Below are 11,543 nucleotides of genomic sequence, written 5' to 3' on the forward strand. Positions count from 1 at the left end.
CCGATGACTGCTGTGATTAATGCAAGTCTGAAATCCTTTCAACATTATAAAGGAGGTAAGTCGCAGAGTACTGTATGATGTCTTTGAATCAGATTATCGACTGTTCAAGAAAAGGTATTAGAAATCATAAATCTACAGACACATTTACTGTCACTATTTTGGTATTAATATTACTGATTGTGCTATAGCTAAGAGAACTGACGGTGAGATGTAACTGTCCTGATGTGCTGCTGAGTGCCTGCATATGTCAGCGTTTTATTAATTGTAAACCGAAGACGCTACACTCACTGTATCTGGATCAAGAGGAAGGGCGAGACCTTGGACTTGAAATCTCTTAGCCTCCTGCTGAGAGTCTTTCACTCTCTGCTCCATCTCTTCTCTCAGCAGCTGTTTCTATTCTGTTCTTGATCTCCTCTCGTGTGGCGACTCGAGATGACTTGCAAAGACGGTGGTCTGAACAGGGAGGTGGAGCCTGCACAGCTTCCTTGTGATGATGATCCAGGTCGTCTCTATGTGCAGGACTATTCCCTATTGACTCCATCAACATTTCAAATCACAAAGCACTTCTACTGTACAACCCACAATTGGAGACAGACCCGAAAAATACTGAATGCAGAGTGGAGCTCCTTTATTACCCCAGGTGTAAGATTTTGTAAGTTAACAGAATGTGTTAACACACATGGCAGCAAACCGATATTCCACACGGTCAGATCCCATGGTCAGTGTCTTCTGCACATGTCTGGGAAATTATTTCTACACCGAAAATAATCTCAGCAAGATATAAAAACAACAGCAATAATCATTTAAAAAATGGAAGAATGTAATCAACGTCGGACCTTCAATTGGAAAACAGATAGTCTGTGATTCGGTGGAACAAGGAAATTAAATAAGAAAAGGGATGGTGGTACAGAGCCAGCCGGAATGGACAGGAGACAATTAAAGAAAGTAAAGAAATGTATGCAGAATGTTTCAGGGCCTGAAGGAGTGTTATTTTTTAAAAAAGAGATCTCGAGGCCCGCGTGCATAGTTCCATGATTTTAGAGTCACACGTCGACAGGGTAGTGAAAGCAGCATTCGTCAGTGCATTGAGTATATGCTTTGCGATGTCATGTTCCAGCTGCAAAAGACATTGGTAAGGCTAGTTTTAGAATTTTATGTTAAAGTCTGGACTTTATGCTGTAAGAAAGATGTTTTTAAATTTGAAAGGATCCAGAAAATATTTACAAGGACTTAGCAAGGGTTGAAGTATTTGAGGGTTAGAGTGAGGCTGAATTGAGTCAAGCTTAGAGTTTTGCTGGAGAATCATAGCAGGTCAGGCAGCATTTGAGGAGGAGGAAAATCAAGTTTCGAGCAAAAGCCCTTCCTGATGAAGTCGATTTTCCTCCCTCCTCAGATGCTGCCTGACCTGCTGTGCATTTCCAGCAGAAGTCTATTCTGGACTCTGATTTCCAGCATCTGCAGTCCTCACTTTCGCCCGAGGCTGAGAAGGCTGCAGCCTTGTTTGCTGGTACGACAGAGACTGAAGGGTGAGCTTATGGAGGTTCATGAACGATAATGGGTATGGGACGAATAAAGAGGAGGAGAGTCCAAAACTAGAGACCGTACGTTTAAGGTGAGAAGGAAAAGATTTAAAGGTATCTGAGGAGCAATGTTTTCACACAGAGCATGGTACGTGTCTGGAATGAAATACCAGAGGAAGTGGTGGAGAGTGATACAAATACAACATTAGAAAAGGCATCTGGATGGGTAGATGTATAGGAATGGTTTACAGGGATATTGGCCAAGTGCTGAAAAATAGGACTAGATTGCTTGAGGATATGTGCTCAGCATGGACTATTTCGATCGACCAGTTCGAAGCATTTCTACGCTATAAAAGTCTGACTCTGAAGGATGTGCCGAGAGGAAGTGAGAATGGCGGAGGCGATGTCATTGGGAAACATTGATTAAAGTCAACAGATGAAATGGTGAGGAGTGAGGACGATCAATTTGAAGACAGTTAGTACAAACAGACATGTCCGTGTTCATGAAACAAAGCTAAATTAACACTAATTAAATATTTCACAGATAAACCATTTAATATGTGTCTCCTTACAGGAGTTTACTATGATGAAAATTGCAATGGATATGTAACCGCTGAAGTGCTGGTGGTTGGTTTTGGAATTGAGGATGGAATGAAGTATTGGCTGGTTAAAAACAGGTCCGTACTCTTTGAAATAACAAACACCTGATCACAGACGGAGAAGGGACAGTGGCATGGAATGAATTTCCTGTCTCTTTGCTGCAACCTGTGTATCTGTTCAGCGAGCACGTAACTCTGTGTTTATCTGGAAGTGAATGCTTAATGGTTGTGCTGTCTGAGATGATATCTAAAAACAACGTCAGAGGCAGGTATCCCATCACCAAGTAACGCTGCACTTACAAGTGTACAGTTCTTGTCTGAAGTATTGCTTCGCACAGAGGCAGGCATCAGAGTGTCATTATCCCTGAATCACAACCAGTTTTTAAACTTACCAGTACAAATTACAAACATATGGTTAAAATTAATAGCTATACACAACAAAAGAAAACAATTTCCTAGGGAAATGGGCGGCAAAGTCATATCTCAAACCCAACTGTACAACCTGTTCACAGGGAAACAAGGACAAAGCTCCAATCACTTGTCACTAGGACACTGATGGGATCAGATTAACAGCCCCAATTCTGGAACGTAGAACATAAAACTTTACAGCCCAGTACATTTCTTTTAACACTCGATGTTGCGCCGACCTGTGCAACCAATCTGAAGCCCATGGAGCAAATACTATTCCATTCTCGTCCATATGCCTGACCAATGGCCATTCAAATACTCTGAAATGTGGCAATACCTCCACTGATGCAGGCAGAGTTCCAAACCCCGACAACAATCTGAGGAAAGAAACTACCAGTGACATCTGTTCAATATCTATCTCTGTTGATTTTAAAGCCCGCCTGCCAGCCATCGCCATTCAAGGAAAAAAAAGCCTCTCACTATCCAACCTATCAAATATTTTAATTACCTTATGTGTCTCAATTAATTCACCTGAAACTTTTTCCTAACGAAAACAGCCTTAACTCCCTCAGCTTTTCCTTTTGCTATATCCCTCCATAACTGGCGAGTTCCCAGTAAATCTCATCTGAACCCGTTCCAAAGCATGCACATTCTTCCTGTAATATGGTGACCAGAAGTATGCATATTACCCAGAATGTGGTTGCAACAGAGTTTAGGACGGCTTGAAGAATGATCTCCTGTTTCCGAAACTGAATCTCCCTAACAATCAAAGCTAACACACCATATGCCATTCCAATACCCCTATCAACCTGGGTGCAACATTCAAACATCGATGTACCTCGACACCGAGATCTCTGTGCTCATCTACACAAGCACGAATCTGACCATTCGCCCATTACATTGGATTCTTTCCAAACTGAATCACCTCACACTTTACCGCGTTAAACTGCATTCGCCACCTGTCGTCATTGCTCTGCAGCTTATCTACTTATCTCTGCAATCCATACATCCTTAGTAACTATCCACAACCCCAACGAACTTAATGTCATCCGCATATCAGTCCACCATTCTTCTGTGCTCTCATTCAGATCATTCATATAAAAGTCGACTTACAAAAGTGGATCCGAAACTGATCCTTGCGGTACTTTATTAGTAACTGAACTCTAGAATGAATATTTTCCATCAACGACCACCGTCTGTCTCCTTTCAGCCATTTATTCTTTGAGGCTTCGCTGGCTGCCATCATTCCAATCACGGCAGTCAGGTTTTGAAGAAGCAGTCACATTTCAGGGCCAGATTGGATACAAAATGTTTCATTAAATAAGTCCTGTGTTTCGGGTGAATACACACACACATTTCGACATGATTTCCCAGAAGAAACAGTATGTGGGTAGCTTATAAAACATACACATTGTTGTTTAATAAGGCAGACAGTATTACAGTGTAATGGGTGCTGGAATTGTTTGGTAAAGCTGGAAATGTGATTTGGGCAGGGTAACCGGATATGGAACAAATTTTAAGGCCGAAGTATCCTTGCAGTTAAGGAGACACTGGATAACCTGTGCCCAAATCAACTCAGGCTCTGCATACACTCGATCCAGTGGCAGGCAATCTCAAAACGATGATGGTAAAAAAAACCTGAGAAAATCTCATCTTCCATAAGGCAAGAAGGAAATCTACAAGAGGCCATATTTCAAGCTCTCACTCGTCCCTATTCACTTTCCCCTTCATATCTACTACATCTGCAGACCTATCCCTGATATTGATCTCACCTCATGTCATTTTAAATGTTGTAGTGAGTCCATACGTACTGTACTTATCAGCAATTGATGCAAAAGAAAACAATTGTCTCTTTCCAGCCTGATGCAAATTATTCTTTCCAACTCATTGTCTAGCTCAGTAATTCCAGAATTCAGTCCCTATAATAATTCCAATTGTATACCAGAGTTAAAACAGCTGCTTCCCCAAACGTGTCCCTTTTATCAGCGTTTTGATTCTAACACCAATCGAATTTCTTATTTTCCAGCTGGGGAACAGACTGGGGTGATGACGGGTACATCAAAATAGCTAAGGATAGAGGTAATCACTGTGAAATTGCCAGTTTTGTGCGGTACCCTATCGTGTAACGAGCCAACTGATAAGACAGAGCTGCATCAATCCCAGCTGAATGAAAACCCGGACCATTTCTGATATTGCTGACTCATTCAAGGACATTGCTTTAATTGTCTGCTGCAAATTTAAAAAGTGAAATAATAACGATTTTTGCACATTTCTACCGCTTCATATAAAACCAATGGCATTGTCTCATTGATACATATAGCCACTGTAAATGATAGAATAAATAAATTCTCCAGCTTGTAGAAGACAATAATCTGCATGTACTGTTGATGACCAACAATATAATAAAGGCTGCCAGCAATCATTTTCAGAGCTTGTTTGTTCCAAAGAATGTATTTAGCTTTGTGCCTAATGAATTGTGTTGACTGCTATGAAATATATTGACCAAACATGTTGTAGACAAATGCACAGAAAATGTGAAGAGTCTGTGTTTTTTGACAACAGCACCGTTACTGAATAAATGCAATGGGGTTGTTGAGGACAATAAGGGTTAATTGAACCGAGTCTAACCAGAAACTCTCCTTGAAACAGATTAAGCTGGCCAGACTGTAGAATGGGAGTGTCCCGATGAGATTCAGTTCAGACAAATGCGAATATGCAATTTCACCTATTGATTGGTACTGAATGGAAAAACTGGAAAACTGAGTACTTTAAGTATGACAAAGCAATACTGGTGGAGAATCGTAAATGACAAAAAGAGGTCACACACAGATCTTGTGAATTAGACGAATACTGGTTTATTTCTGACGATATCATGGGCAAGAGATATTGCTAGGAGTGGTACAGCATGGACATACTGCACAGATAATTCCAGGATTCTTTATCCCGTGCTGTAGATACAAATAGTGTGCATAATTTTACATCCGTGTTCATGTCGTGCATTGTTAATTCCAAGACAATATGAATTAAACTATATTGAATGGAAAACAATGTAATTGTAACAGGGGTGTCCGTTCCTCGTCTAGTGCAGGTGCTCATCTCCAGTATCCTCGTTTCAATTCTTATGCAGGGTGGTGTGCAATCAGGTGTCACTCAGTCGAGGGAGGCTTTGTGGAGTTCAGTACTTGAGGAGACTGGGGATGTCCTCCCATCACTTCGATAGAGATGATGCTATTGTGAGCTAGGAATACTGTTGTCAGATCATCTCAGGAGTGTATTCATTGAGTCTGGAAGCTGTTTAGATAATGGCTTGTTTTGCTGTTTTGTTACTGAGCTCGTTGTAGTCAAGTTGAGGTATTTTGCGTATGTTGTGTTTAGCTAATAACCGACATGGCTTCTGCAATCATTTAGTGGGCACGCAGATTAGTTCATTTTCTTTTCTCCGACAATTCCTCCTTTTTTTGTTTTTGTCTGAGACCTGGGTTTGAGATGAAGAGGCTGTGTCGCAAGAACCAGAAGGTTATCTGACGCCGTTGGGGCAGCATCAGTTGGGTTGTATTTGGAGTCCGAGTCCAAAGCTGCATATTCCGTGTCGGTTGCAAAGTTATTGTTCGAATGGGCCTTCATTGATCCATGGTAAAGGGGCGGGGGTAGCACCTTGGAGCACAAACGCTGGCGATTTAAACACATTTTAATAGCCATGCAAGAGGTGCGGTATCGACAATGATAGTAATGACAAATATGAATCCCTGTCGCGAGGCTGTGCTCCAGGACAACTGTCACAGTTCTTGCCCAGTTCCATAGGTCCCATTTGGTTTTTGGTTGAGCAGTACAGTGGTAGTGCATTGGATATGCCAGGCTGGGTTACTGATGTCCTCACTGGGGTTGGGTAATTAAGTGCAGCAATTGGAAACGATGAGGGTGCATGCGCCCACTGTCTCGAACAGCAGATAGTCCTAGATCATCCAGTTTTGCAGGGTGCCATTGGGGATGCCAACAGTTTTGACATTCAGCTGGTCGTTGGCTACCTCCTCCAAGGTGGGGGCCAGCTGAGGAGTTTTTATTTTGAATCGAGTGGTTGCGTATTTGGGTGAAAGGATAGAGAGAACCAGGTCAAGTTCGGTGAGGCTTCGCTTCCTGTGATATGGTGGTGTCGTAAAGGGAAATACTGGGAATGATATGCAAATGAGACTGCACCGCATATCCAACATAACAGCTCCTGGTCAGGATAATGAAAGTTAGGCTTTGTGGCCACAAATAGCATAGATACCATTACAGATTCTCAAATTGTCGGTCTGGAACTCTCTCTCGGGTTTGGTGTTTTGGCTGGTAACGTTGAGGACGTGAAGGATCAGTAAACTGTATTCTCCCGTGGACCACTTTGCTGCGGGAGTGAGGAGCAACGAGTTCATGCACTGGCGCCAGCCGGCATTCCATCTGATTGGATGGCTGTTTTTGAGGCTGATAGATTACAGGGGTTTGCACTGTGTTGTCGAGTCTGTGAGGGGTAGTGCCGGGGTATAGTTGGAAAGGTTGCATAAGCGAAGACCTATCCCTAAAGTTTGTTTAATGGGTACGCTGCGGGTTTCCAGTGGGCCAAACATTTACACCCGTAACTTTCCATTCCCGGTGACAAGCTGAGAGAGGTTACTTCAGGGACTTGTCGCGTTCCAGCCGCCATTGATTTCTGATTTGTTGAAGGGGATGGGTTTCAGGGGAATTCACTCTTGGGAGTACATGGAGGCATGAGCACAAACACAACATCTAATCTGCTTGACCCGTAACTCGTGAACACCTAACATTTCTCTTTACCTGCCCCCAGTTCCAATCATCCCGTGGCAGGATGATCAGGGTGAGGAGATAAATGATTAGTATAGCGGCGGTCAGCTAGAATTTCCTCAGGGAGCGGAGCTGACTTTGGCTGTGTTTCCTGTTTGTTGCTGTTTGCGGTGGAGCTCGCTTGCAGCAGGTCTCATGCTGGATTTCTATTCAATTTGACAGTTGTCCGGGTTGTCAGAAACAACAGTTATGGGTCTTTCTAATTCGATGAGAAAATCGTTTTCCAGTGAATTAATCATTATGTAGTGAGAAGGTGAGGACTGCAGATGCTGGAGATCAGACCTGAAAATGTGTTGCTGGAAAAGCAGAGCAGGTCAGGCAGCATCCAAGAAGGAGGAGAATCAACGTTTCGGGCATGGACCCTTCTACGGGAATGAGGAGAGTGTGCCAAGCAGGCTACGATAAAAGGTAGGGAGGAGCGACTTGGGGGAGGGGCGTTGGAAATGCGATAGGTGGAAGGAGATTAAGGTGAGGGTGATATGCCGGAATGGGGGTGAGGGCGGAGAGGTGAGGAAGAAGATTGCAGGTTAGGAAGGTGGTGCTGAATTCGTGGGTTGGGACTGAGACAAGGTGGGGGGGAGGGGAAATGAGGAAACTGGAGAAATCTGAGTTCATGCCTTGTGGTTGGAGAGTTCCGAGGCAGAAGATGAGACATTCTTCCTCCAGCTGTCGTTTTGATCTCTTGTGGTTGGAGGGTTCCTAGGCGAAAGATGAGGCGCTCTTCCTCCAGCCGTCGTGTTGATCCTTCCATATCCGCTGCAAATTCACCTGCACCTTCGCACACATCATTTACTGCATCCCCTAACCCGATTTGGCCTCCTCTATATTGCGGACATAGGCCGCCTACTTGCGGAACATTTCAGAGAACACCTCTGGGACACCTGGACCAACCAACCCAACCACCCTGTAGCTCAACACTTCAACTCTCCCTTCCACTCCACCAAGGACATGCAGGTACTTGTACTCCTCCAACGCCAGACCATAGCAACACGGCGTCTGGAAGAAGAGCACCTCATCTTCCGCCTAGGACCCCTCCAAGCACAAGGGATGAACACAGATTTCTCCAGTTTCCACATTTCTCCTCCCCCCACCTTGACACTGTCCCAACCCTCTAACTCAGCACCACCTTCCTAACCTGCAATCTTCTTCCTGACCTTTCCGCCCCCACCCCCACTCCGGCCTATCGCCCTCACCTTAACCTCCTTCCACCTATCACATTTCCAACACCCCTCCCCCAAGTCCCTCCTCCATACCTTTTATCTTAGCCTGCTTGGCACACTCTCCTCATTCGTGTAGAAGGGCTCATGCCCGAAACGTTGATTATCCTTATCTTTGGATGCTGACTGACCTGATGTGCTTTTCCAGCAACACATTTTCCGGTCTGATCTCCAGCATCTGCAGCTGTATTCAACGCTAGCTATGTCACAGATGATGTAATGTATGCACGAGCGAAATCCACGTTATTATGAAGTGGAGGTTGACCCCCGAACTACGAACTAAAAGTGTTACTAATGTTTAGAACAAATTTCCTGTAGAATCCACTCAATTGTAAAACTCGTAGTACTTCCTTCTTTGAGGATGGGTTTGCGAATTCCTCGATGGCCTTCACCTTCATGTTCCTCAGTGTTATCACTCACTTCCGTTGCTGTGCCCGAAGAATGCCATTTCCAATTTCACAATTCGTGGTTTTGCAAGTTTATGATCAATGTCCCCTGCCATAGACTTTCATGGAACATTTTCAAAATCTATCAGAATTGCTTGATTGACCTGTTGAGACATGTTTGTAAATTTGCAAGTCACATTCCTGGGCCATATCAATTTGTTCAACATTCCATCTCTTTCTTCGGATTATATTCCCTTATTCCTTACCCGCTCCCTCAGTCTATCTTCTGCAGATAAGCTGACCTAGGAGCCAACAGTTCTGAGGAAGCGTCAGTCGACACGAAACGTGAAACCTGATTTCTCTTCACAAATGCCGCCAGACCTGCTGAGCCTTTCCAGCAACATCTGTGCTTCTTGTTTCTGATTCACAGCATCCGCAGTTTTTTAAATCGATTTTTATTCAATGATACCATTGTCATCAATAATACTGATGCCTGCTGCATATCTCAGAGTTATAAATTACATTTACGCCTCCTCTTTGATATGTATATATTTACAATCAGCCTGCCTTAAAATTCAGTGTGGACGGTTGGAATTATTTCGCAATTTCACAAACCTATATTTAAACACTGTCTCCAGGCCTGTCAAGTTCGGTTCATTCCAGCAATTTGTCCTCTGAGGCAGCAGTTTTCACAAGTGTGCAAGACGATTGCAACACATAACACAAACACTCTCCATATGCACATACAGAAACAGACACTCAATTGAAAATCTGAATCTACTTCTATGACATCATACTCATTCAGTATCTCTACCTCATGCAGCACGGTGCCTCAGTGGTGAGCACTGCTGCCTCACAGCTCAAGGGACCAGATTCGATTCCAGCCTCAGGCAACTGTCTGTGTGGAGTTTGCACATTCGCCCTGTGTTTGTAGAGATTTCCTCTGTGTGCTCCAATCTCCAATCACAACACAAAGATGTGCAGATTGGATGAATTTACCATAGTGTTCAGGGATGTGTATGTGAGATGCATTAGGGGAAATGTAGATAAATGGGGTCGGGAAATGGGTTTGAGTGGATTACCCTCCAGACGGTCGTTGTGGATGTGTTGGGCCAAATGACCTGTTTTCACAGTGTAGGGATTCGACGGAAGTTCGAGGCAATAAAACATTTCAAATGAACTTCAGTTCCAAGAAGCACATGTTGCAAACAATGCAGCCTATTCGACTTTTGAAATAAGTACAATTCAAACAAATGATCCCAACACATTATATTGTAAGTTGAATGCCCAGTCCCTCAATCTAATATATATTGAGTAATATCATCCAAAAAACAGACACTCTCCAACAAGTGCTTGAGGTTCAACTCCAGAGTATCCCCCAATCTGTAATGATTCACCGAACAGTAGAGAATCTTTAATGATACAAACTATTCAACAAAGAAACTGAAATTGAACCACCTTCACATCGAGCTGACATGGTCCTGTGATGTATAAATTCCAATAATGGGTTAATGTCAACGAACCCGGTCCTCCGAACAGGTTGTGCAAATCCAGACGTTATTAATAGTGCAGGTATGTCATCTAATGCAGAGATCAATCTTCCAGTGGTTTTATACCTGGCAGCAGCAACTTGTATCAATCCCATTGTCTAAAGTATTGTTCAGGGTGACTTGCACACTGTCCAAGTCTGCACCAGTGCATTGTTGGGGAAAGATGTCAATTACTTGACAAAGAACGTGACAAGATCAGTTTGTCCAATTGTTTCCCATTAGTAACTTGAAAGGAGGTCTCAGCAAATCAGATGTGACATACCATCCTCTCAACTATGCTCAATTACTGCAGAACTTGCTGAAAGGAAAAAAAATTGTTCCATTTGGCTAATGTGGATGAGCGAGATCAGGAAATACACATACTATGGCGAACTACTCATGACCTGGAGTAAGCTATTAAATAATCACAACATCGAAGAATCCAAATGCATCTTAAATCAATTGCAGCCAGCGGTAAGTCTCAGGACTGTCAAAGCAGGAATCATACAAGATTGTTATTCTTGATAGGGATTACAATTATCACACCTTGCCAATTCAGGTGTCCCTCAGCCCAATGTGCTCAGTCGAACCATACCAAGTGATGCATTACATCTTAATAAATGAGGAATTATCACATTTGTCCATCTCGACCAATGATGTTCAAAGGTTGTACGATATTAGTGACACCTCAGAACCCAAATCAACCATGTCCACGTGCTTAATGAGCTGCACAACTTCCAGATTAGCAGTGATCATTTTCAAATAAATTTCACACGACAAAGTGTCAGAAAATAATTAATTCCGACGAAGCCAATAATGCTCTATATACTATTGATAATAAGTTGCGGTTACGATTGTTAATCATCCCACTATGTTGATTCTGACAGTTAACTGTGACCGAGAAATGCATTGATTTTTATGTTTATATGCGTAGGTGATATGTATACATTACCACACACTATAAATGAATAATTTAATTTTCAATGAGTAATTCAAAACTATTATAGTTCACAATTATCTACACACATGACTGGCTTCCGAAGCTGTT

General features: G+C 42.9%; 1 long non-coding RNA gene across 1 annotated transcript; it reads left to right on the forward strand.

Moving 5' to 3' along the window:
- Positions 1–4,592, forward strand: LOC140466524 (uncharacterized). Its single transcript, XR_011955223.1, has 3 exons — positions 1–55; positions 2,095–2,197; positions 4,554–4,592. It is a non-coding gene; the product is annotated as an uncharacterized lncRNA (long non-coding RNA).
- The last annotated feature ends 6,951 nt before the right edge of the window (positions 4,593–11,543 follow it).

This window comes from Chiloscyllium punctatum, chromosome 43, assembly GCF_047496795.1.
Source record: "Chiloscyllium punctatum isolate Juve2018m chromosome 43, sChiPun1.3, whole genome shotgun sequence".
NCBI classification, from domain to species: Eukaryota; Metazoa; Chordata; class Chondrichthyes; order Orectolobiformes; family Hemiscylliidae; genus Chiloscyllium; species Chiloscyllium punctatum.